Here is a 27,223-nt window from a genome sequence, read left to right on the forward strand (position 1 = left end):
AAAGTTGGTAATAATTTTTTTTAAGTTTACTTTGGTTGCTGTTTACTTTTCTGGTGGTAAAGGAGAGGGGGGAGGAGGGGGAAGTTTTGTCGTCTCCTCTGAGTGGCCAGAGCCTGTCTGTGACCTTCTTTGAGAAGTGATTTCAATGAGTTAGAAATGCTTTCTCCAGTGTTTCTATGTACTTTCTCCAGGGTTTTGAGATCCAGTGTGTATCACAAGAGTTCAGGTTTCATAGTGCCCTTGAGCAGAGTGTGTTTCTAAGACAAACAGCAGCCTGATGGTTGCACTGAAATGCAACACTGCATAGCCCCACTGACATGAGGAAGCTGGATGAATGCCAGTGGAATGTGGGCCTGGTGGAGATGTGGTGGTCTCTGCTGGGAGAAAGGGCATTTTCTGGAAGCTGGAAAAGTGTGATGTTCACATCCAGCTCCAGATATAGTGAATTATGGTAATCAACAGTTATTTGGCTCACCATGGCCAGATGCTCCTCTGGCAGGAAGGGACAATATTTTCTGTAAAGTTGAAAATAAAAACTGCCATATTTCCAAAATGCCTCTGCTATCCCTCCATCCAGACCAAGACTTCAGACCATTCCTTTGGAAGATCTTATTCAGTGACAGAGGAGACAACATCATATTTCATGCTTTAGAACATTTACTGGTTTTAATCAGCTCAGTTTTGGTCTTTCCCATGGTAGTGAGTCAAGACCTCTTCCTCCCTGAATGGATTTCCTTACCAAATTTAGTTAATCTAGCCTGACTCAGTATAAAGTAGTTGTGCATAGAAATTATCAGTGTTATCTTTGTCAGTGGATGCTGTGGGAGCAATTCCAGTAAACCTCTGGTTTATGTGTATGAAGGTTGAAATGTCTCCTGTCCTAACAAAGAGAAACATGATCTTGAAGTAAACATAATGTTCAATATAATAAGTTAGCTTTCACTGGTTTTCTTCCACCAGGGGAGAAATTGGGTGCCTAAAATATGGGCGCAAGTTTTAAATCCATTCTCAGATCCCAGGGCACTGAGTTGGACTGTTTTCCATACTTCAGACAGAGCTGTTGGAAGCTGCAAGTTTTGCCTACTGCCAAAACTGAATTTGAAATGCTCTCTTGTAATTTTTCATCATCTCTTTTCACATCACTGCTGATTATCACTGATATTGGCTTGGAACAGGAGACACTCTCCTATATAATCATGCAACCACCACAGTGTGCAAACCCTGCCTGGGCAACCTTTCTTCCTGCCGTGCTCTGCACATTTTTGCAATGACTGCTCTCGTAGCACAGGCGAGTTTTAGGGCTTAATGGGTTGGTGCCCACAGACCCAAACCTTTGGCAGGGATAGTGAGGTTAATTACTTTCCATTAAGGTGATGTCCTGGCTCACAGAAACTTTTCCTGGTGACTTCAGCACAGCTTGGATTTCACCCTTCAAATACCAGTGACTGTGCAACAAAAGAATGTGTCCTGCCAATTTGTGAACCTTTGATTTCGGCTGCTGCTGCCCTACTTAGCGCTCTGTGCCGGCTTAGCGGTGTCTGGCAGCCGTGGGCTGATCCTCCCCTCCTCCTGAGCTTGGCTTCCCCCAGCCTGTAACTAATAAGTGATGTATTCTTTTATTTACCCACTAGTCTAATCTCTAACTGTACTGGACCCTGTCACCGGACACTTCTGTCTGTTGTAGGAACTTCAGATTTTATTTTGGAAACTTGGCGAGTGACAACCTAACCACAAAGGCTAGGAATAGGAATAGCAGCATATGTGCACTGTGGAGAACAGTTGGACAAAATTGCAACGAATCCCAGAAATTCTGCATGTCTCAGACACAAGGGAGGTTCATTTTTTAAGGCTGTCGTTGGTCCCATGTAACTGAAGGACACCATGTCAGCTATTTTAATTAGCCAGTGCATAGCCAGTTACATTTTATTTGTTTTGGGTGTAAAGGAGAAAAAACCTTTTTTTTTCTTTTTTCCTTTTTTTTTTGGTAAGATTTTTAATTGTCTGTGAAGATTTCTGAAGGATACTTTTTTTCCTTCTTTGATGAATTATCAAAGGTTCTTGACCTCATGGTAAAAAATTTTGTTCAAGGTTACAAAGAACATTTAAGACAATTGAAGTAAATATTCTCATTGATTTTAAGGAGGTTTATTACCAGCAGTAATCACATGCAGAAGAGTTTTCTGCACTAGCTCTCAGTTAAAGTTAAACCTCAGCAAAATATCCACTGGAGTCAACCGGAAAGTTTTCCAGAGTAGGGAGTGAATATGAAACTGAGGACAGTCTTGAGGACCAGGCCCACGTTAAATAGTTCTACTCCCTAAATACAAACAGCTGAAAGTTTCTGGATGAACCAAGACAAATACCTTTCTTCTGTACCTTTTTCTTTGCCAGCCAAATCTAATTTTTAGCAATTGATGTGATAAATGCTGCTGAAGTGACATGGAAGTGGAATGAGTCTGGAAATGACATGTCACTTCTGCCTATAGTTTGTACAGTCTGTTTCTCAATTTAACTTGTGTTTAATATGTATCTAGTCCCAAATGCTGCTCAGCTTGTTTAGTTTTTTCAATTTATGTAGTATGTAGAGACAATCAAGGCACTATGTTCTTTCCATAAGGTTTTTCCTTTCATAGCACAAGGCTGGAATGGAAATAATATGAGAGGGAAAGTGTGCTTCACCAATGCCAGGAAAAGAAAAGTATACAAAGTTAAAGCTTTTGATTTAAAGAACACAAAGTTTAAAGTTCAAAAATCAAATAGCTTCCTCCAATTTTTGGATACTTGGGACCAATTTTGAAATGCAGATTTTTCCTTTAAAAAAGCCCCCAAGCCCAACAAACAAAAAAACCATCCAAAGCCCCCCAGCAACAAAACAAACCTGAAACAAAACAAATACTCTCCACAAATGTCCTTTTAATGCCCTCTCTTATTACCTTACTGTGATGGACCTCTTCTTCCCTGGTCTTTTTACTCCGACTGACAAGTAATCTTAGCCTGCTAATCCTGACCCTTAAACTCTGCTACATTATAATTAACTTTCAGTGTCTCATGACTCTGATATTTATGTATTAAATGCATGCCTTGTTATCCACTCAGTGCTGCATAAGACACCAGTTTCACAAAGAATGGAATCCAGTGCTTGGGAGGGAGCTTTATTCATCCATAAGACAAATAAACCCTATTTCCAGGACTTAAGTGACATTAGAGGTTTGTTGATATTGAGAAATTTAATCTGCCAAATGCTTAGAAAAATACAGCTTTCCAGCTAAATTCACCAACTTCCATTAAATCTCCGCTGATTTAGATTGTAAGGATTTTCTTCTGGGTTAACTTAAGGGATTTTAAAAAAAATATTGCCTAAACAATTGTAATTTTTTGGGGGGATACTAATCAGCTGGCAGAGAGTCCTTGCAAGATCCATTTGTAAGGTGATGATTTTCCAAGGAAAAATGATGAGCTTGTTTACGAAACAGAAAACTTTGAATCAGTAAAACTCCCATCCAGAGAGAAGCTGAATGACTCATGGGATGAAAGAACTTACTTACACTTGGAATCAAATTCATCAGGTTTAATACTGGAATACTGAAAGATTCAAAATTAAAACTTCTGTGACAAGCAGAGCAGGAAGGGCAGGATCTTACATTTCTTAAAGCATGTGCTTCAAAAACAAACTTTTCTTTCCAAATAAGTCAGTTTATTGTTATTTTTCCAGGTTTTGATGAAAACAAACAAGATTCAGATATTAAATATCTTGTTTCCATGAGAAATAACAAGTTATCTTTAGAACAGCAGATGTTATTTCTTCAGATGAGAAAGGTGCACTTTAATTCACTTTTGCTAAACAGACTTTTGGCTTTATTGGCAGATTGTCAGGAAAATTAAGTGAAAATGACACTGTGTTGCCAAAGTGCAAAAGACTTGGATTTAAAAACATGTCCACCAGAAATCCATTTCAAGCCATCAGTCTGGGAGTTTTTCCATGGCTTCAGTTAAAGTAAAAGGAGAAAACAGGGCCTAAAATTCATAAAAGCTCTGTTCATTTAGTGGGTAAGTCATAGGAAAACCTGACTATATCCATTTATTGCAAAACATTGATATATCTTGTCAAATGCACCCCTTCTAAAGGGGTTGAAAAGAAAGAGAGGCCTCTTGGAAGGCTGTAATCCAGCAGTGGATGCTGAAAATCAGGGCATTTATTTGTAGAGTCCATGAGAAACCTAAGGGTTGGCTGAGGAGATGGGCAATCAAGTTTATCACTTAATTTCAAGAAGGTCTGAAGGCAGCCAGGAAGTGAGGGGACACATCTGTGGGCCCACAGGAGCAGCTGACAACCATCAGAGGACAGCAGAGTCTCTTGCTACAGACATGGGCAAAGCCTCCATCTCTTAGAAAACAGAGTTGGTGCTTTTTGGGGAAGAGCAAGAAGTGCACTGGTTGTTTTTTACAGTCCAAAAAGTGAACCAAGGAATAATGAGGGCCCTGGGCAGGTGGGAGCTGGTGAAATGCAGCCTCAGCCCAGGGGTACCCAGGCAGAGCTGTGAGTGCTGCTGGGTACAGCTGGCAGGGCCACCAGAGCAGGGCAGGATGGGCTGGCAGCAGGGTCATCATCTCCTGCATTCCCCGTCTGCTTTGGAAAATCCAGGGCTTCAATTGATGGGGAGTTACAGATCTTACAGGAGGGGGTTGGATGGCTGGAGGACAAAGGGGATGGAGAGTTCTCTTTTCTGCTGTTCCTCAGTGGCCACTCTCCCTGCCTCATCTCACTCTTGTGGAGTGCCCACTTGTGAGCACTCCTGTGGAAGGGAGAGAGTTGCCCAGGACCTAAATAGTTCAGATTTTTGAGCAGATATTTCTTGTGTCAAGCCACTAAATCATCCTGAGAAAGGGAAGTTTGTCTCCTGCTTTTTTATACCTCTGTGGCTGAGGTACAATAAATGTTTCAGACAGTTGTGTCTTTTCAAAAAAAAAATGTAAATGCCTACGAGCTAGTTACTTTGATTTAAACTGAGCTCTGCTTAAAGACCCACAGCATTTGTAAGCATGATTGGTAATTAAATATGCTGTCCCTTAGCCAGCAGATAATGCATGTAACAGCCACTTAATTCTCAGCAAAAAACAAAGATCTGTGTTGTTGATTTGTTTGGATTTTCATTTTTCTGATTTAAAAGAATATAGCATGTATGATGGGGATATAGACAAATTGTCATAGAAATTTTGAGAATAAACTCCAGCTCTGCTAAATTATTGGCTTTAGGAGTGACATGAACAAAAGAATGTGAATGAAAAAGTTTGTGACTGTAAATGAAAACCTCTGTCTCTGAATTTACAAATAAAATGAGAGCCACTAAACAGCAAATGTGCTGCAGTGATAAAGAAAGGGGGTTTTTTCCCTGTTTCTATGAAGTCACAAGAAAGCTGGTGTTACTTTATATCTTTTCCCATTGCAAGCTTTTGCCAAAATGCTGGAGGTGTAATATAATCCCCCATAATTACATGTTTTGAGATAGAGCATTCCTTAGCTGTTTATATGGATTAAAACTTAGAATGCTAGAAGGCATTCCAGTCATAATGGTAAACTAATTAGCAATTAATAATGTGCTATGATCTAAGAGTCAATTTCTGTATGCTTTCCTGCTAAAACACAAATATATAAGTAAGCTATGAATGATTTAATGGAGTTTTATCTCATTAATGTGATAAATTCTTTATTCCTTTACAAACAGAAGGAAAGTGTCAAGGCATAGCAATTAAAGGAAAGTAGTGTTGGGAGCAGCACTAATTTCAAAAAAAAGTCATTACTTATTTATAAACTTGTATTTATCTGTGACAATAATTGACAAAAGGGGCAGGATCAGATCTTTAATCTTCACATTTATAAATAGACCAAAAGTTTGTTTTACCTCTCAGCTAAGGTGTTGGAATCCTGGAATGGCTAGACAGATCATAGAACAATACTTCACAGATTTGTCCTTATACAGATCTATTCTGGCACCTTTTTCTCTAATGATAGGTTAATGGTTTAGTTTACATCAGCTGCCAAGTATGAGTACTTCTCTGAACTATATCCAAACTGAATAGGTCTAAACTGAGATATAAGTCTATTTTTTTCCATTTACTTCAGTAGGCTTTGGATCAGATCCCTACTGAATCTTCAAAGTTGAATTAGAAATCTTGTGTAATCATACCTTCTTGTATCCCTTGAGCTGATTCCAGCCCTACAGCTGGTCTATGTAGAGATTTCTGATAGTGTAGAACACTAAGTGTGCCTGGCAAGGCTCTTTGAATTTGGTAATGTGTCCAGGCTGTTGATTTCTGAGAACCTGGAGAATGGAATCTAATGCAGTGTTTTCACAGGGCGATTTTTTTAGAGTTTCATTTCTTTTCTTTAACAGAGTTACCATTCTTTGTTGTTCTATTCAAATGCCAGCAAAATTCAGGTTTATGGGCACATATGGTAACTGACTCACAGTGCTGACAGTCACTGAGCATTCAGTCTGATTTAACAGTGAAGATGATCCAACAGGCAGGAGGAAGGGAAGACCTTCAAAATAAATCCTTTAGAAACATTTTTTTTCTCTATGCTCTGTAGATATTGCTTGAAAGACTGGCAAAAACAGATGAAAGAGAGGTTTCTTTCCAAACCCTGGCTGTCAGCTTAAGTTACAAGTGCCTTTTTGTAAAATATTGTTGGTTAAAGTGCTTAGGTGTTTAAATAGAAAATTTGCATAGAAAGTATCTTTTTCATAAGTGCCCTTCTGCTTAACAAAATGGTTTTTATCAGAGAACAAGTCTGTCCTTGCAAGATTGGCTTGATGTTTTTCTAACACCTTGGCTGGAATTCCTGCATGCCAGCCAACCCTCCACAGATCCTCCAAAGGAGAGGGGTCCCTCTCTAGGAGGGTCACAGAAACCCTGCTGAAAACACCCAAAAGAAGAATTTGGGGTCCTGAGACTTTGGAGGATACTGAAGGAGTGAGATGGGAGAGTGCACAGGTGTTTTCAAAGGTCTGCAGTAAACCAATTTTGGCTTTCCAAGAAAAGCACACAGATCTGTGTTATTCCCAGCTAATGTCATTCAAGATATTCCTAGTGAAAAGCAAAATTGCTCACATTTAAATGTTTTCCACGTTTCATTATAAATTTGAAAACAGTCCAAGTTATGAGGAAGGGGAGGGACTGATGCACATATATTTTTTTAGTTGGAGATTTTCCAGTTTCAGGTGTCCCCTCCAAAACTTGAAAAATACACATCTCTGAAATCAAACTAATTTTTTTTCCCCATCCCCACTTAGCAGAAAGGAAAACATGGAGAACATTAAACCACAGAACAGTAAAGGATTAGCCAATAAATGTGCACCTTTCACACTGTGCAGCATCCAGCCCCTGAGAACTGAGGTTTCTGTGGGGTTTGCACCAGTCCATGGTGCTGTGCTTCAGTCTGCCCCTTTCTCCTCCCTTGCTGAGGAAGTGGCATCAGCATCTGGCTCTGCAGGGCTTCAGCCACCTCCCTGCCTGCCTCTACCACGCTGCAAATCCCAGAGCCATGGGGACTGCAGGACCTCTTATGGCTTGTGGGGAGCAGCTGCTGGTGAAACAAGTGCTCCAGCTGCTGTGATAATTCACTGGTGGCTGTGATGGCACTGCTGTGGTTGCAGCAGAGCTGTGAGCAGCTGCAGAGGGCCCCCAGTGCTGTTCCACAAGCTGAGGAGGCTCCTGCACATGGGCTTCTCCCTGCTTCCAGCCTAGTGACCAGCTTCTGGGGTAGGGGGCTGGATGGAATTCAGAGGAAATGCCAGCAGAGCTCGGTTGCCCCAGTGGTCCATGCATTGGCTTGGAAGTCAAGGAAATGTGGCTCCTTTGTTCTTCAGCCTCTTGGCCCCTCTGTGTGCTCTTGAATGTATTTTCATCTGGGGCTTTATCTGTCTTATTTGCTCATGTTTTAAAAGTTGAGACCTCAGAGGTATTTTGGCATTGTTAGACAATTTTAAGTGTTTAAGGATGCTGGAATTCCCTGAGGCAAGGATCTGGCTCGTATCTTACTGAAGGCTGTCTCCACTGCAGTGCAGAGCTGTGTGGATTAACTAAGCCTGTTCCTGGGAGCTGCTTGTGTGTGTCAGTGGATCGAGCCAGTGCAGGCTATTGCTGATCACAGCTGGTTAGACCAAACTGAGAGCCAGAACCATGCCTGTGCCTCTCCCAGGCTGTCTGCTCAGGTGTCTGTTGCAGGTCTGCCCCGTGCCACACACCCCTCCAAGGAGAACACCTTATCCTGCAAGTCACCCCCTCTAGTGTAGGGGTGGTTCTGCTATACAAATAATGAAAGAGTTTTGCTGTGACATACTTGCAGCAAGACACTAGAAGTTCTGTCATGGGACTGTGACAAGTAATAGCATATTTTCCATTCAAGTTCTTAAATTTAATTAAGAACCCCCCAAAATTAAATTGAATCAAACACACATTCAATCTGAGGCAGTGTAACATGGCTCTAATTTCTAACCTGGATTTAAAGTTTTGTCCTCAATTAGGTTATCTAATTTGCTTCATTTAAACACCACAGGAAAATGAAAAGCAGGTGTTTCCTTCATTGAGCACCTATTGTTATGCTTTCTTTTCTATTTTGAGTTATAGTCCCAGTGTTTTTGAATAATGAGCCAGGACCTCCTCTTTGTTCTCAGGAAAGTGGAACGTACAATATAGGACTGGAGTGAAGCTGATTCTCCTGGCGGTTACTGTCATAGGAGATAAGGCTCTCCCATAAACGGGAAAGGGCAAGGAAAGGCAGCTCCAAACCTTTATTTATCATCAGTGTGTCTTGGTAGGACTTGTAATCTCCTGTGGCTACTATGACTAATGAAACAAAAAAGTTTTTGGAATAAGGGAGCAGAAGCAGAGCTCTGGCCAGAGAGCACAACAACAGCATCCCAGATAAACATGAACTCTGTTCACAAAGTTATGGAGCTCTCCTAGCACAGAACTGTGCAAAATAAAAGAAAAACCATAGCATCACTTGGCTGAATAGTGAATTGTTTCCTAGTTCAGCCAGGGTGGCAGGCACTTACTTTCTGTTCTATTTAATTGCTGTGTTGGTCTTTTGTAAGGGCCACTGGTTGATCACAGGCTGCAAAGAACAAAAACTTACTAATCTGAGACAATCAAAAACCAGCCAATGTAAATTTTTTAGGAATTATTCCTTTTGAAATTACCATGTGTGGATAGTAATATAATTATCATAATCAAAACTGTAGGTTAAAGAAAGAAGTGGGTGAATTCTGTGCATGCATTTGAAACACAAGAGCTCAGAGACTGCATTGGAGAGCCATAAGAATGCACTAAAGAGTGCCAAAACAGGGATCAGCATGAAGCATCCTGTTTCCAACTGGAGAAGGAGGTTCTGGAATAGCCTTTCTTGATTGTTTCAGATGAAGAGTGAGCATTCAGGCTATAAGAAGTGTTTTCTGAGAATTCCTGCAGGCTGAGGAGTTCTAAGTCATGCCAAAGATTTGCTTATTATGACTTTTTACATTGATTTTCCACTAGCAATGGGCAAAATTAATAGAGGCCAGCGGTTTTATGCATTTTAGTAAAGGATGTTTATTAAAACCTTACCCAAAGTACTGTGAGATAGAAATCTTCTGAGATTAGATATTTGGAAAACTGTTGCTTAAGCTGCAGGAAATTGGGTGTGATCACTTTAATTATGAACCAATTTGATTGCTGGCTATCTCTTTGTAATTCAAGCGAAAACCAGCCAGAAGATTTACCAAATGCTGCTCTGAATGTTGCTCTCAGCCCATGATACAATTCACTCCACTGATTTCAACTGAAGGACAGCAGTACAGGGCCCATCTCTTCCTTGGAAGAGGACTTACTGGGCTGCACAGCTAACACCATTTCAGAGGTCTTTAGGGACAGGGAGCAGCACTTGTAGCTGATGAAATTCTACTTGCCTTACTAACACTCAGTCATGGTATTGAAATGGTGGTTTTCTCAGCCTGCTGTGGTTTGAAACACTAGCTTTAATTTCGCAGCAGTTGACCTTGATCATGCTAGACAATAAGCAGCAACACCAGGGAAAAGTCCCAGAATACAATTCTCTTGAAAAGAAGCAAAACAAATCTGATCCACTGGTAATCTTAGAAGGTATTTAATCTAGCAGTGAGATGACGGCTTTAACAGGAGTGTTTAAAAACTTCTATTCATATGCCAGTCCTAATGATTTTCAAGTACCAATAAGCACTCAAATCATTTAATTCCCCAGTAAGTTGCCCCTACCTCCTTCTAGAAAAGCCTTAACTTTTAAAGAATGGCCTTTACCTGTAGATAAATACTGCATGTGGTTGGGTTATGAGGCTCACATTCTTCCAGCCTGGATTCATATATACACACATTTTTTAGCACAGCACATGCATGAATAAGCAGCAGCAAGGTTATGTAAACACCACGTTCCTATTCCACTCCTTTTTAAAGCACATTCCATGCTTGTGAAGGCTGATGGGCTGGGGAGCAAGAAAGGCAATACAGTTCTGTGGCCTAATATTCTGCTTTATAATGGCAATGCAAACATTTTTTTCCCCACCTGGTCTCATTAGTAAGGGTGAATGAAAGGGGGAACTTTTCTGTGGCTGATTGTCTCATTCTTGTGCTGTGCCATTATTAGCATACAGTGCAGCATGTGGGCAATATTATTTGGGGGAAGGGGAAATGGGCTGGCTTGCTTGTTCCCTCTATTTGTGTGTGCACAAACAACTGACACTGAGGGTCTCATTTAGCAAACCTTCCTCTGTGAATGCTCCAGTCTGCTCATGCTGGTGAGGCTGCTCAGAACGTGCTTAACTGTATTCAGATGTTTAAATTCAAAAGGATTTGAACATCTGCTTCTCATTAAGTACATGCTTAAGAGCTTTGCTGAATCAGGGCCTTAGCCATTAGGAAATAAACAGAGACCACCAACTTATTTTACATATACTCTTGAAGAGTGCTTGGATAGATAGTAATGACTCTCAGTCAGTACTGCCCAAAGTTGGCTTTGAACTGCTGACCTAGAGGTGAAAGGCTTGTATCCTATTACCAATCCCTGGGGCAAACCAGACTTACTTGTTTTCAAATATTAATGAATTAAGTCAAGTCAAAAATGTAGCCCCATTGATTGCCTTTTCCCCCGTATTTTTCCTGTCTCAGCATCAGTGAGTGATGCTGCTGTAGAAAATCTTCAGGAATCTGTGCTGCCCACACTTCTCTGCTTTAAATCACTTACATTGTAAGCAGAGTCTTAACAACTGAAACACTTGGTCAGTTTGTAAAAATATTTAGAAATGGACCTTTCCACAAATGTTGATAGTAACTGTTCATCAAGGAAAACATACTTATGTGTAGGGTCTAATGAATTATTTAGCTATCTATTCTTCTTATGATATGCAGACATAACTCTCACTGACAGTAATAGGAGATTCATATGCATGCCAGGAGCAGGGAAAACCCTTGGAGAGTATTTAGACAATATTCCTTGAAGGACTGGGGGAGAGGGGACGCAGCAGGAAGGAAAATCAGTGATGCAAACATGAATTTGTCATTTTTCTTCAGAGGATATGTGTATTTATGTTTTTAAAAGGCAGTGGGGGCCCTTAGCTAACAAATATTTAAAATTCTCTTTTTCATCCTTAGAGGCAGAATTTAGATGAAGGCCACACACAGACCTCCAGTTGAATGTAGAGGCACAGTAATAATGAAGAAAAGCAAATGCTCCTGGCAAGTGCTGTGTTGAAAGCTCTGGGTTTAGTTTTGGATATTGGACTTTTGGGAACATTTTTTCTACAAAAGGAGGTTTACTGAACCCCAAGCACTATATGAAATTGAGGGTGGGGAGAGGTTTCTTCATCACTGGGTAGGGGATGTACATTTGATCCAATGATTCCGGTGTTGAGGGGTTCTGCTCAGATATTGCAAAGGCTCATTTCCAGCAGGATTTTCTCAGCTGCTGAGTGGTGTATGCACAGTGCTGTCCAACACACATAGGACCTGTGTGACCCAGAACAGGTCCACAGACCACGGACATTGGAGCCTAGACCATGGCATGCCTACAAATGTAGAAAACATTGAGGTGCTGTGGCAAGAGATGCAGATGATTTCATTTTTGGTTTTAGTCTTTTTAAGCCATCCCAACTTATCAGAGAGCCATCTCTTCAGTGGTGCTGTATCAAAGAAAATTCATGCAATTCTGTGCAAATGGCTGTCAAAATCACACTAATATCAAAATTGCATAGTCCACTCCCTGCCTCTGCTGCTTCTCCTTTATGGAGCTATCCTGTCCTAAGTGGCTCCTTCATTTTATTTTAATGTGGGTCCAAAAATCCTCAACTTAGTGTCACCACTGTGCTTCATTCCTAAAACTGGCTATTTGGCAGCAGGGAAGAACAGATCTAAATAAGCCTTTCTGGGGGTTTTGGTATTTTGATTTTACTTGCTTTTCCCTAAGTATGTGTTCTGCCAGCGGCTGAGCCAGGGCTGAGGAGGAAGGGGAATGAAAGGTCTTATTCTAGGTGAGATTTTTGAGGTCCATGTTTGTTGCTGTTACTGCATTTTGAAACTGAGATCCTCTGCCCCGCTGTATATTTCTGGTGTTTGGAATTTCCGAGCCCTTCCTGTAAGCTGTGTGGCAGGCAGGTTAAGTCAGTTTATGGGAGAAACTGTGATGCCATTAGTAAATGCTTCTGGCAAACTGCAGCTAGTAATCTGCAACCCTGAGAAAGTTATTATGGCTTTTTTGTCTGCTGCACACCTGGCAGGAGGACAACGTGCCAGAAATCATCACCCTGAGCTGCTCCTGGATTTCCTGGCTCTTGCAAGGAGTCTGGCCCTTGCTAACCTTCAGGGTGCAGTGCACAGCCTCCAGACAGACAAAGCTACTTTAAGTGGGTAGCCTTTCTTTACTGTAAACACTTCCCATCAGCTCTGGAAAACCACAAAATAGTGATAATGCAAAGTTACTGGAAAGAAAAACTCATTAGAAATTGTGTCCTGAAAACAAAAAGATAAGTCACAGCAAACCAGTGACACTTCTCAGGAGAAACAAAGTGTAAAAAGAGCAAGCTGCATTTCCAATGACATATAAATTAAATTGCTAAAACATTTTAATCAATCAAAAATTGAATCACCAATTCACAAAAGCTATATTGAGCATTTATTATCTTATCTTGAGAAAATATCATTTGTGGTGGGAAGAATTAACAAACCCAGAGCAGAGGATAAGGGCTTACCTCTAGGCACGCAAATATTTCTAAGAATTCAAGTATTTCAGCCTGTAGAGACCGCAGTTTACTTTAGCTGAGCTCATTTTCCAAAAGAGGATAAATTCCTCTACCATCTATTTTATCATATTTTATATACTGCTTGTTTTATTTACTGCTTTCTCTGTGTTGGTTTTCTTTCCAGGCTAACATAAAAGAACAAAAAAGAAATGTTTTTGCTTAGAAATGGTCTTTATTAAAAAGACTTGCAAACCTTTTATGAAATGTTAATTTGGTTGTGCTTGATCACTACATCCAGTTCTGGCTTGTGGCATATTTAACAGATGTGTCTTCTCACTACAGTTCAGAGAAAAATGAGCAAGCCCATGCAAGGGGGGAAAAAAATCACAAATCAATGATAGTATAACTGGGTTTGGATAAGTCTACAGAAAACAAATATTTCTATGTGTAAGGTGATATTTCTGTTGAAATGCTTTAGGGTTTGGTTAAAAACAGCCAGAAAATCTCCTCTTCTTCATTCCCCCAAATAATTTTTTTTTTCATTTTTGTCAAACAGAGAAAACCCTCTTCTTTTCCCAAAGCTGAACATAAATTTATGTGGTCCTTTGTATGAGAAGGTTTTTATTCACATGCATTGTCCACTACTGGCTTCAGTAGAGAAAACTATGTAGTTTATGGCACTTTAGTGAAAAGTACCATACTATTTATGGTACTTTGGTAAAAAACATTGCAGAATAACTAAACTGGAGACTCAAAACATTCCAGCTTGCTGTGCAGTTATGCCCTGCTCTTCCCTGGGACTGATGGTTTCAAAATAGAGGCAAATACAGAAGGAGGACATACTGAGGTTTCAAAAGGTCTTGGGGAGCGTTATAACTGGACTAGGCTGTGGTGGCTCCAAAAATCCTTCTTCAGACAGAGACACAATAGTGCCAGCCCATTAGCCTAGTCATTTTCACTTCATGAATAGAAGACATACATTTAGCTGTCAGTGAAGGTAAGGGAGGTCATTTGTATCAAAATGGATTGTTTTTCCAGGGCTTAGGGTCAACATCAACCTAGGGAAGCACCTACTTACATGCATAAATATTGGTGTCCTTTAAGGGAAAAACAGTATAGTACAAAAAAAAAAACAGGGAAGAGGGACAGGCTAATTGACTGCAGTCACTCCTGATCATAGATACCTGCTCATCTTTGCAAGTTTTCCTGTCAGAGAGCTGCCTGAGGGGTGTGGGATGCTCTGCTGTCAGACCTTGTGCTGTTCCCAAGATCCCACGGCCTCCTCTGCAAGGCAGCATGCCAGGAGCTTGTTGGGGACAGAAGGGAGCTGGGGGGGGTCACCCAAGGCACCCACAAAGCTCTGCAAACCTGTGAGGGCACAGCATCCTCTTCTGCTGTGCCAGGCTGCTGCTGGGGCAGGTGAGCCACAGCCCCTGTTGCCTCCTAGGGTTTTTTTTGCAGAAAGAATCCAAATATACATCACTAAATTTGGTCTGAGATGCCTTTTTCTTTTTTTTTTTTTTTTTTTTTTTTTCCCTCCAGGGTGAGGGATTTACCCAGACCTGTTTTCTGGCTGGGGTTTTCAATGGTTTGGTCTATGTTTCCTTAACAAAGATATATGCTGGGATTAAAGGATCTTGAGTTAACCTCCCGGGCTTATTTGAAATGCACTCTTTGTAAAATACACATCAAAAGTGTCATGAACTCTCTTTCACTCTGGGTGGCATGGAGGGTGGAGAAATTTTATAAACAAAGTAATACAGGGTAAATTGTAATCTAAGAGGCAATCTTTTTTTTTCTATAGAAGGCAGCTGAACCAAAAATGCACTCTCTAGCTGCAGAGCTGTGCTAAGGAGGATAATGTCCTATTATTATCATTGCTTTCTTGTTAAGCTGCTCCAAATCACTATTTTTTACCCTTCTGGGAAAACAGGTTGTGCATAAACATACTTTCCATGCAGCTGAGCACTGCTGTTTGTTTCAGAGGGAGGAAGTTGCAGGTGGCTTGCAGGTTGGCAAGTGCACTGTGTTTCACACTGCTCAGCTTCTGCAGAGTGGCCTTTGGGGCCAGGGACTCACTGACATCTATTTACCTTATGGCAGTTCCCAAGACACTCCCTTGCATACCAGCCACTGGTTGTGCTTTCCCACTCTTGTCAAGGAACAGATTTGGAACAAATTGTGTAGAATTACAATTGGCACAAATGCAATGCATAATTTTCTACCTAGCTACCAGAAGAGTATGATAATTATGTTTTTTATTTTAAATCATATACTAGAGGTGGTTGCATTTCTTATAGTTCTAGTGTTGCCATGGCCGTGACCATAATAGCACTTTAGATTTCTAGCTCAGAAATGTGGTTTAATCTTTTTTTCCCCTAGAGAAAATTATAGCCCAAGTAGCAGAAGGCAAGTAAACACCTTACTTTACACATTGGCACTTTCATTACAACAGGCCAGAGAGCAACACTGCACATCCTGAAAATATATTTGTATAGTACAATCAAAGTCTATGTAACATGGAGAAGGCTTAATCCAAGGGGTGGGGAATTAGGCCCATAACAAGAGCAGAACTTGTATTTTAATATCCTTTGGTAGTCCATGCACTAAAAAGTACTTCTTGCCATGAAACCAAAGAGCAGAGTTTGCATATTGACGAGTCAGCAGTATTTTAGGGGAAGAATGGGTACAATATGGTAACTGCAGCTGTGAGAGGCCAGGATATGAGCTGTCACTTGGCCCAGCCAGCCCTTATGGCAAAGATGTCAAGCTGTGCTGCCTCTCACCCTTTACACATGTCACTCTCCCTACTGTTGCTGCTTATTTGCTGCAATTCCGGTCAGAGCTCTGGGACCACCATCCCACCAGCTCCTCTCCTCAGTGCATCAGATGTGCTGCTGCATCTGTGCCCATATAATTTGTTCCTGTCTGTTAAGTGCCACTCTCCAGTCACAGGCACAGCTTACTGGCCAAGAAGTTGCTGGTGAGAGCAGAAGCTGTGTGGAATTGAACTCTTCTGTTTTAGTGCTTCATAATAATGTTTTGCTTCATAAGACTTTTTGTAGCCTGTTGTTAGCATGGACCTGGCACTGGGATGTTCCTGGACTGTCAGAATAGAATGTTTTTATTCCCTGCCAAATGGGTGACAAAACCATTCCAACTGCAGTGAAAGAAATAAAATGAGGAATGGAAATTACCTTCCCTTTGAAGGACTGAAGGGAAATGATCACATGGGTAGAGGGAGCCCCAACCCAAAGTATTGTGAATGCCCCCACCACCATGCACACACCCATTGTGCTCTGAAGTCAACACTGAGCATAAACAGTGTGAGGTGCTGCTACTAACAATGCTGTTGGAGGGCTTAAGCAGCAAACTTACACATGGGGCTTGTCAAGACTCCTTTTCTCCCATAAGGTCACCACCTCTGTTGTGAAATTTTGTTTTAAATTTAGAGACTGATGATTCTTGGCAGCTTTCTGGATGACCATGTTGTTACTCTGAGTTATGTGGGGGGTTTTTTATACATTATTTTTGCATCCATCTCACCTTTCTGAGGTCTGAGTTTTTCCTCTGTCTCAGGAACAGGTTTTTTCTATACTGTATAGCTCTGTCTTGGCAGGGATGTGACACAACCCCTTGTAACTCCTTGTAACTCTATAAGGTCACAATGTAATAAGTAAATGCACTTTGTCCTCTGTGGGTGATGAACACCTGCATTAGGAGGGCATGGAATTCTTTCAATACAGTCTTGAATAGACTTGTGAACAGAAGTATCTCCTGCATCTCAAGACATGTGAAAACAATAGTCCCACAGAGTCAAAGGCACTGTATTATGAAATTTAAACGTGTTTTGCTTACATGGGTCTTAGGATAAATCCTTTCTTTCTTTCAGCTGTGAAATCCCTCTTTCAATCCTTCAAATAACCCATCTGAAAGAAATCATTCCAGCAGAGCCATTACAAATAATTCTGTTACACAAACCTGTAGTTTCAGATTTTCATTAAACTGACAAATGGTTCCTCAGAGTAATTTTCTAAATTACAAAATATATCTTGGCTGTTTTAAAAGGCCTGTTATCACACAGTATCCTGTAACATAGGACTATATTAGTGGTGTGAAATTGAGTCCTCAGCCAGGATTTTTTAAGGAGTTATATTCATTGCTGATGTCTCCAATATTAGTTTTAAGTTACTTAGGATCCAAGGGAGTTGATTGGTATATGAGATTTTGGGGGGGGGGGGGGGAAATTTCCATCTTTTTGAGGGCCCTGTGAAAACATTAATATTTGGGAAAAAAAGGTGGCACAAATTTCCAGGTATTATTAATGGCATTTAGAAACAGGTTTTGTGCCAGTATTTACTGGCAGTCCCAAGCACATCTTTACCATCCAGTGAAGTTCCTGATTTGCCTGGGCTAGCACTAAGCTAAACCCACCGTGGGTCTTAGAGGAACCTCCCAAAAGCAGCAGAGGGGCTGTTATGTGGGCAGGCAGGGGGATTCAGCTGAATGGTCTCCTAAAGAAATCAATAATCAGATCATTTCAAAAGAACCATTCAACAAAAACTTGGATAAAATGACAGATTACTTACAACATTGGTTGAAAGCATTTATGTTGATAATTAAGAATAACAGACAAAGAGTATTAAGTAAAGGAGAGCAAACATCTAGCCAGTCATTAAAAGAATGGATTTTTTTTTAATCCTCCTACAAAGATGCTGTTTTGGGTTAAAGTCCCTTTCTGCATAAAGCAGCCACACCACATTTTTTAAGTCAATGAAGAGCTGAGAGCTGTAGCCCAGACCCTCAAAACTACTTTAGACAGACAACTCCCACTGAGAGACAAGCATTTAAATTAATCTGCGGGCTGGGTCCATGGGATGAATAAAGAGAGTGTCTTTCACTCTGCATTGCCTGGCAAATAATTATGTAGCCAAATGAATTTGATACCAGAAATTTATTGATGTTTATTGGTTGGAAGTTTCCACATTCTGTATCACACATGTTTTATCTCAGGGTTAAGAAATTCTAAGAAGTGCTTTTTATTAGGTTAAACTGAGAGATTTTAAATCATACAGAGCCACATTTATGGATAACATCTGGTCTTTACATTGCATTTACTTCCTTTTTTTTATTCAGTGACAATTGTTTGTTCCTGGGAAAAGAGGCTATGTAATTGTTTCTATCTGCCTCAAAAGTAACTCTGAATCTGCAAATTAGAGTAAAAATTACTTTTTTTTTATTTCCTTAGGTACCTGAGAATCTCACTCAAGCCTCATGATCTACTTCTGCTACTCCAATCATTAGTAAGTGCCCTTGATTGCAGTTGTCTTCTTTTGAGTCCTTTTGAGCCCTCATAGGATGTGTGAGGCAGTAAGGTCCAGCAGAAGATTCTCCAATACTAATCTCAAATCTTATTCAATTAGGCCTTCTTGGGAAGACATTGTTTAATGGGTTGGAAGGACCTCAAATTCTGCTTCTAGTCTATCAAGCCCAAGAACAGCTCCCTAAGATGCATAATTAACCTTCCCCCTGGCAATTTCTTCTACACTTGCTTCCATGTCACCTCAGTGGAAGACTGTCCAAAATGTCTTTATCACCCTGCTTGTTGCTACCAGCCTGACCATGCCAGCAGGTGTGGGGAAGCAACTGGGAGGATGGCACTTGGCACTCCCTCTTTTCTCACTGTCCCCTGCCCCTGCTGTTGCAAAGGTAGCACGTGTGAACAGCAAGGTCCAACGCTCCTGTCTGTAAGCTGTGCACAACAGAAGTGACTGGGAGGTGGCACAGTCTGCTGCTCTGAGAAATGCTTGGGTCGTGAGCTCCTCAAGAGTACCCTGGCCAGCAATGGTTTTTCCTTCTGATGTACAAGCAGTGGAGCAAACTTAGAGAAAGGGCTCAGAACTTTGGAGAAAACAAGACAAGTGTACTGTTGTCTAACAGCTGTCTGATTATACCAGTGCTTTGAGAGAGCCCTTGGTGTTCAGAGGTGATGTGGACTGCTCAAAACCATCTGTAGTACAAGAACAATTTACTTTTCTCAGACAAATAAACCAACAGAGGAGCAGGTATAGTAAAAAATTGTATTTAAGTCATGTGGGATTTTTCTCTTCAGTAACATGTAGGGCCCATATACAAACTGATGGTGAACCTTGCTGGATCCCCTTATACAGAGAAATGGAATTGAGCAAGACCATGGAAACTAAGGCAAGGCTCAATTTACTGCAGTTATTACAAGTAGAATTGTAAAAACACCTCCACCTCCTCATTTAAATCAGTATTTCTGTAGTAAAAAAGATGATGGGTCAATTTATGGGTTTTTTCTCAATAATTTTTTCCTTCCTTTCCTGTGGGATAAACAAGGAGCTGCCCTTTTAGTGTAAGGAATGGAAAGGAGTGAGTTGATTCTTTCTGCTTTTATGGACCTCATTTATTTAGGACCTTTGTGAATTAAATCCTGTCCTGTAGCATATTACATCTCTAGGAAAAGAAAAGGGATAAGGAGCTCTTGATCTGAATAAAGCTATTTTGTGCCCCACAACAGCACTGTAGTGGGCTATGGCTTCAAATGCAAAACTTCTCTGACAAATGGATCATATTATACCCTATAGGTACATAATTCTTTTTCAGTAACTGACTGCATTTAACCCTGAGTTAACATATTCATGTCCCACAACCTTAGCCTATTTCCTGAATTAGATTTTCTTTTAAAACATTCCTAGTGAGTTTATTTTTATCTTTTCCTTCTGTCTTTACTGAGACACTAGCTGATGCTGGTAATGACTCAGGAGGTAATTTAGGACTAGGTTAGTGGTGTTAAGTTTGTCACTCCACCTCCATCTCTGGCCTCTGCAGACAATATGTCATCAATTTCATAACATAACAGGATGGCAGATTTCAGGCTGTGAATAATAATATGATTCAAGGTCTCTTGGACCCTCTGTAATTACTTCTATTAACAAATGACTTGGTGCTTAATTAGCAAGTCATTTGGAATCAGCACATACAGTAGGTTATATTTCATATAACTCCTCTTAGAAAGCCCCCTAGAAAGATATTTTTCTGTCTTTAAAAGAAAGCCAATCTGTGCCATCTAAAATCAGGCATTGATTGGCACTTAGCTCTGAGGAGGCTGCAGGAATAATTGTTGTACACAAAATGCCACAGCCTTTGAAAAAGAAATATTTTCTCATGGAGTGATAACTTTGATGTCATAATTATGGCCATCTAACTAGCAGGGGACAGCAGGGAGAGGCCAGGCTCCAGCTGTGCCTGCAAGCTGGTGCTGGTACATACCTGCCAGCATAGGAATGAAGCTTTACAAACACTCCATCACTGTTTCACAGACTTTTGTCTGAGGTCTATCAGGTTCCTAAGTGACACAGCTCCTGCCACTGTCCAAAGAAGAGGCAAGTATTAACAAAGTCAATGACCAAACTTTTTGCCTGGGGCCCTTAAAAACCTTGCTGAATGCAGCAGTATTTAACACAAGCTCAGCATCCTTAGGCATCTTCATTTTCAGATGTCTCATGAGTTTAACACTCAAAACTGTGAAGTTCAGTTTTATTTTTTTTCTCTTTTGAGATGTGTAATGAATAATAAGGCATAATTGGAGAGTGATTAATCTTAAAATGCTTGTAATTCTCACATTAAAATGGTTCTGTTCACAGTGAAGGGGGAAAAAGCAGTCACTCTCTGAACTGCCTACACTAAGCCTCAGAGCATTTGGTGATCCTTTGGAAATGCTACTCTGTGAAAGCATCTGGAGTCTCAGGGGATTACTGGAGTGGTTTGAGAGTCCTCAGAAATGTCCCCTAGCTCAAGCATAGTTTATACTACACTGGCCTTTAAACATGATGCTGTCCAGCTACACAGAGAGTCGGGTGTTCTGGAAACCCCTGAGCAGACCCACTGCTGTCACCTGGCCCTGGCAGGAGGTAGGCAAAAGTCTTCACTTTTGTAATTTGGACCTCTTAACTCAGCCAGTGATTAGAAAATTAAATTTTGCCAAAGGCTGGAATTAAAATCACCAAGTGATAGAAGCCAAGTTTCTCTAAAATAAGTTGACCTGCCAGAAAGATATGACTAGGAAAAGTAGACTGGAAGCACATGCTGTTCTTTGGTTCTACTGCATGGCTTTGGGGTCCTTTTTTTTTTCCCCAATTCTGTATTTTTCAAGAGCAAACAATGCAGATTGTTTATATCATGCATATATGTTACATCTGAAGTTTAAATTCTCCTGTCTAAAAGTTGAATGTGCTGTTCTGGAAATATTTTTGTACAATATTCATGTTTGCCAGTACACATTAAAAAAAATAGATTTCTTCTCATTGTGGGGTAATAAGTCCAATGTGTGTAGGACATACTGGTCCTCCATCTAAACTCAGCAAGTATGTTTGGCTGCCATGTATTAGAGATGCTGCTTTGGGACTAGATCCTCATGTATACACAGTTTATTCAAACACAAGTCAGACTTTTAAAATGGTTTTGAGTAACTCCTGTTGCTTTTAGATAATCTTGCATATGAGAAGATGTGGTTTAAGTTTAAAAAAGGCTCGAGTAACCTTACCTGTTTTGTCAGTTTCTATTATTGTGTCTTGATTTGGTCCCTGATTTCAGAGAGACATTTCTAGGCCAGCACTCAGAGTACTAACATTGTTCAAGCAGTCAAGGCTATGGTTGAAAAACCTAAAGAGTTACTTTGCTAGAGCTGCCAGGATTCCAAGGCTACCAGCATCACCCCTAATGTACAGGTATTTGTACTAAGGGAGAAAAAGAAGGAATTTGGGATATCTTTGCATGCAGTCAGGTGCAAAAGAGAATTGAAGGAAAAAAATGTTAGGTTTGTCCAAAGCCCTCTTCCCACAGAAACTCATACACATGCTGCCCAGGGTGTGTCAGGTGGGTCTCTGCTCAGCATCCCCACTGTGCTCACCCAGGGCTTGTTTGTCTCATTTTTCAGTTTGCTTCACTTCAAATCGTGGCTTGCTGAGAGGCCACCATTATAGGCCTGACCTGAATACTGGAGTTATGAAGAAGAAAAAAGTCACTCTGATGGAGAATAGATAGTGACAAAGACTTTATTCTCCTGTCCACACCGTCAGCTGAGAGGGCCCTGCTATCAGCAGTAACTGAGCCTTGAATTGCACGTTTTCAGTGCTGCAGGCGGGAGATGGGTTGGGTTACAAAGCTGAGGCTCACATCAATTAAAGTCTGTGTGCACAGCAGCTGCATTCAGAAAGGTGGAAGAGATTTAATCTTCACCTTTCACCCTGGGTCAAAATACAAGGTTACCAAGACAGACTTATTAAAAATGGATTGTTTCTGCAATTTTAATGTTAAAGTTTGCAGTTATTACAAAAGCACTTTAGTATTTGCCCCCTTTTATAAAGAAACATGCAGTTAAACAGCAAGGAAGTAATAAAACTCTTGAAAGAAACAAATAAATGTTTATGTCAGACTTGCAAAGTCTGCAGCAGTTGCAGTCTTTCTTCTTGATAAAAATCAGAGAATTATTCTCTACTACATCTTTTTTGTGAGTACATGGATTGTTCTGATCAGGTACAAACAGTCCCCTAGGACTGAACACTGAAGGTGTGAAAGTGAGATTATATTCAGTACAAATAATTATTTAAGAAACAAACCCTATCTTAATCCCTGACTTCTTAGCTGCATCTCAGAAATCATATGTCCAATTTCAAGTCACCACTGAAGTCTTTGGCATTTTTCATTGTTTTTTGAAGGAGGCTGAATGAAGCCCAAAGGGGAATGTGTTGCTGATCTGTGTTCCCAGGATGCACTAAAGATAAACAAGATATGATTAATCCCATTGTTATCTCACTGCCTTTTAGATTTGTGATTTGTTTGTGAATTGAATTGGAGGACAAACAGTTCCGTGTGCAAATAAGCAAATCCCTACAGCCTTGTGTTTCTCTGTGCATCTAAGTGATTTCCTCAGAGAGATAAATACAGACATTTTTCTGTAGTTTGATACAGCCTGCTTTCCCAAGATTCATTGAGAAATATGTAACTCCAAGAATATATATGAATTCTAAAGATGGGGTCAAAACCTGTGTTTCATGTGGGCAGTGGTTTGTCACTGCAAAAATCAATGGAACCTTTGTCATTGCCTGGGAAGGGTATGAATGAACAGCCTGTGAACAAGGGAAACTTACTGTCATTATTTTAGAGGAATTCTGTCTTTCCAGTTTTGTGCCATTAACCTCGGGTTGAGTAAAGCTGTCATAACAGAATAGTAAAAGCAAACTCTGCTGGTAGCAAACTTTCCTCTTTAAGGAGAGTATTTGGAATGACAACTCAGCCTGGAAAGTTGAATTTTGGAGAGGAATTCTCACCTCATGCAGGAGTTGAGCATGCAATTTGGTGTGTCTGTTCTGGGTTCTGGGTCACTCACACAGCGATTGTGTCCCTTTGAGAAAGTGATACTGAGTGCACACTGGTCCTCTGTACAAAGTGTGTATTTCATGGCTCGTGTGCATTGCTTGAGTTACAGCTGAATAGGACTTCTAATATATTCCAGATATGTTAGGCAACAACTGAAGAAATATGTGAAGCATGCTCTAGTCTTTGTTCAAAAACACATGTATTTTATTTATAATGTGGAAACTGTACAGTCATCACAATAGTTACACTCTGACATTTAGCTTTTTTTTTTTATTAAAACAATATCTTTATTAAAATTGTAGCAGTACTTTTAATACATTTTCTGTTTAAATTATGATGAGTCTTATTTAGAGTTTGAATGGTACAGAGTGACATTGGTCATCCCTTAAATATTAAAAAAAGGTTCTGCTCAGTGTTTCCAGCTCTGGAATAAGTCATAGGGGCCTTAGATATCATGGCTTTCATGAAAAGAAAAAAAAAATAGGATTCTTGTTGTATATTGTTGAATACATATCTAAATAAAGGTTTTAAAAATGAAATAAATGGAACTGTCAGAGCATCTCAAAGGTTTCAGCACTCCAGGTATAACTTTTGCCATTCTAAAGTCACCACCTAGTCCTTGTGACAGATGCCAACTCTCAGCACAATGTAGGTGGAACAAGCTTTCCCAGCCCTTGTTGCCAAGATGAGATGAGTGCCCTCCATGCAAAGGGCTCCTGCTGCACTCCAGCTGTGCCCTGCCCTGGGGCTCCACATGGATATCAGGATCACTGGGAGAGCCCTGGCAGTGCAGAAAGCAAACACATTGCTCTGCACCACCTTGTTAATCACTGATGCAGCCCTTGAGAGGGCCTTGCTGTCCAGAGCTGCCTCACCTTCATCTCCTTGGGTACCAGTATCCCACAGAGGCACCTCTGTGGTGCTGCCCTGGGGGTAAAACCAGCCTCAGGTAGGGGCTTTCAGTGGAGGGCAGAGGTGCTGCTCCAGTCCTGACCTTCTGGGGAGTTAAGGTCAGAAAGGCAGATATTTTTTTGTTTGTTTAAGTACCAAACTTTGAAAGTCTTTAGTTAAGTTGAGAATGCTTTGAAATGTTCATGCCCCAAATCTGAAAGCTTTTTTATATAATATTTGAGAATGTAATCATTACTGCCTGGCAATTTATTAATCTAGGAAGTCAAAGTATTGCAGATCAGATACCAGGAGTAGAGGTAGAAATGGGTGTAGCTGCTGCCTTTCTGGGTTTGAGGGGGCTTTCCTTTGTTTTATTTTGTTTTCAAGTGTCTCATCATCTGCACTGAATGTCTGTTTTGCTTCTGGTAAGGGGAAGGATGAAAACTGGCACCATTTGATTGAATTCATCCTTCATTTCCTTCATGTATTTTTTTTTATATATGCTATGATTTTGATTTTGATTAGACTTTTACCAGGACTTTTCTGTTCCAGAACAGAATTTCTGCTGATAGAGATTTCAGAAGTCCTTCATTTATCCATGTTCCCTCATCTGTGGAAACTTAGTCAAGTCTTTAGTCCAAAGCAAACAGATGAGAGCACTGACCACCAGGTTGTTAACTGGGACTGCATCTGAGTCTCTACTGGGTTTTTGGGTTTTTGCATAAAACTTTTAAGGCCTTCTTTTTCATCCCAACAGGAAACAGGAAAGGATTTTCCCTGAAAGATGAAATAATTTCATGGTACAGAAACACCACTTCATATCCATATGTAATCCAGAATTGAGTTTGTCAGTGCAGTCTGAATTCTGTCTTTGATCTCTAACAGAGAAAGGCAGCCCATGAAAATACTCTTGAACCAAAAGAACATAAACAGGCTTAAAACACCACTTTCTGATGGGGTGTATCCCACAAAATTTAGAGCCCAGTGAGTTTAGCAGGGATACTTATGCTGCAGTAAAGAGTTTCAAAGCTCTGAAATTTGATTTAATTTCTAATCTAACCCTTATCTGATTTTTTTTTTTTTTGCTGGATTTCCAGTCTCGTGATTCAATAATTAGTATTTTATTTCCAAAGAAGTATGGCAGAAGAAATCATTTTATTGGCAAAGGATGTACACATCCAGTGGGCTTCTCTGCAGAGATCTTTTAATTGGAAGAACACCTCAGATTGTCTCAGCTGATTCCTGCTTAGGAATAAATGGGCAGAGAGTTAAATAACCCTGCCTGTCTCCAAATCCTGGAGAGGTGTGTGCCAACCATATTCCTTGCCTCACCTGGGAGGCAGCTTTGAGGCATCCCATCTTTTATAAAAATGATCAGAGCTCGCCTGTCTGGCTGCATTCAGCATGCAGGCCCCTGGAGCAGAAGCTTGCAGTGCCACTGGTGTAACTGGGGTATTTCCAGAGCACTCTGAAAAATTCTGAAAAGCCCAAATGGTTCTCTCTGCTGATTCTTAATGAATTTTGTGGGAGAGTGTCTACCAGTATGGAAAAGAAGTTCCATATACCTTAGCATGGATCTTTTGTCACCAGAATATAAGAAAAATATGGCATAATTATTAAAAAAAACCCCAGCTGGTAGAACACACACTGAATGTCCTACTAGCTCAGCAAGGAGAGATGAGAATTTGAATGACCTGAGATGGCTTAGTTGTTATCTGACTTTTGCTCTGATTTTATTCATGGAAAACTTGTTTTCCTCTCAGTGCACCACAAATAACCAGTCACCTAAAACATTAAATAATGAAATTCAAATGTACTGAGTTAATCACTGGAAAAGTGCTTCATCTGAAAACTCCACAGGGGATCACATTTCAGAACCCAAGTGTCCTTGTACAGTATGCATTTCCTCCTTGCTTCACAGGTTTGCTCATGCAGAGATTTAGAGTAATATTGAATTACTGCCTGAAGCCATGCCTGACTATCTTTTTCATTAATTACCTTCCATGGCTTTGGGACAGATTAACTGATAAATATATGAATCCCTGGTGCAGTAACCTTCCCTGTGTACTTAGAATTACTGATAGGCATGTAATTTCAGAATCTGTGAAAAACTTTTTCATTCTTCCTATAGATTACTACTGAGCTTTTGCCATCTCAGTTGTCCATCCAAGCTGGTGTGTTGTCTTTGCTGAAAGATGCTGTTAACCAACAACTAGGACCTCTACAACAGTCCACAAGGAGGATTGGTATGCCTTTACAGAAAATATATTTGTTTCCCTTTTTTTTTTTTCATATGTTAGCATGAAAGATGGGAAAGATGGGAAGAACTCCATAATGCCCTGTCTTATCTTTCCTGGGCAACAGATGCTTCAAAGTAGTCTAAGAAATGCAAATGAAACAACTGTTTTTTCCTGGTTTGTTTTCTGGTTTTGTGGGTTGTATTTTTTTACCTTTTTTATCTTTTCTTAGCAGAATGTCTCAGGAACTGGTCATTCTGGAAGGCTAATCACACTTAAAAAAAAAAAAAAAAAAACAACCTAGCCTCAGTTGCAGCTGAGTTTTTAATTTCTCTAAGCTGCCCTTCAGCAAACTATCTGCCACAAGTTATTTGACCAATGTACCACCTTCTCTGTGCAGAAATTACTTAGATTGTTTAAATCTTTCAATTCAGTCAGAAGCACTTCAGA

At 40.3% G+C, this 27,223-nt stretch overlaps 1 long non-coding RNA gene across 1 annotated transcript in view; it reads left to right on the forward strand.

Moving 5' to 3' along the window:
• LOC115484930 (uncharacterized) overlaps window positions 1-27,223 on the forward strand; it is a 90,518-nt gene that overhangs the window by 56,660 nt on the left and 6,635 nt on the right. The window contains exons 2-3 of the long non-coding RNA XR_003945650.2: window positions 18,493-18,547; window positions 26,668-26,782. This is a non-coding gene — a long non-coding RNA (uncharacterized LOC115484930). The remainder of the gene's footprint in view (window positions 1-18,492; window positions 18,548-26,667; window positions 26,783-27,223) is intronic.

The sequence above is a fragment of the Serinus canaria genome, chromosome 3 (assembly GCF_022539315.1).
Source record: "Serinus canaria isolate serCan28SL12 chromosome 3, serCan2020, whole genome shotgun sequence".
Classification (NCBI taxonomy): domain Eukaryota; kingdom Metazoa; phylum Chordata; class Aves; order Passeriformes; family Fringillidae; genus Serinus; species Serinus canaria.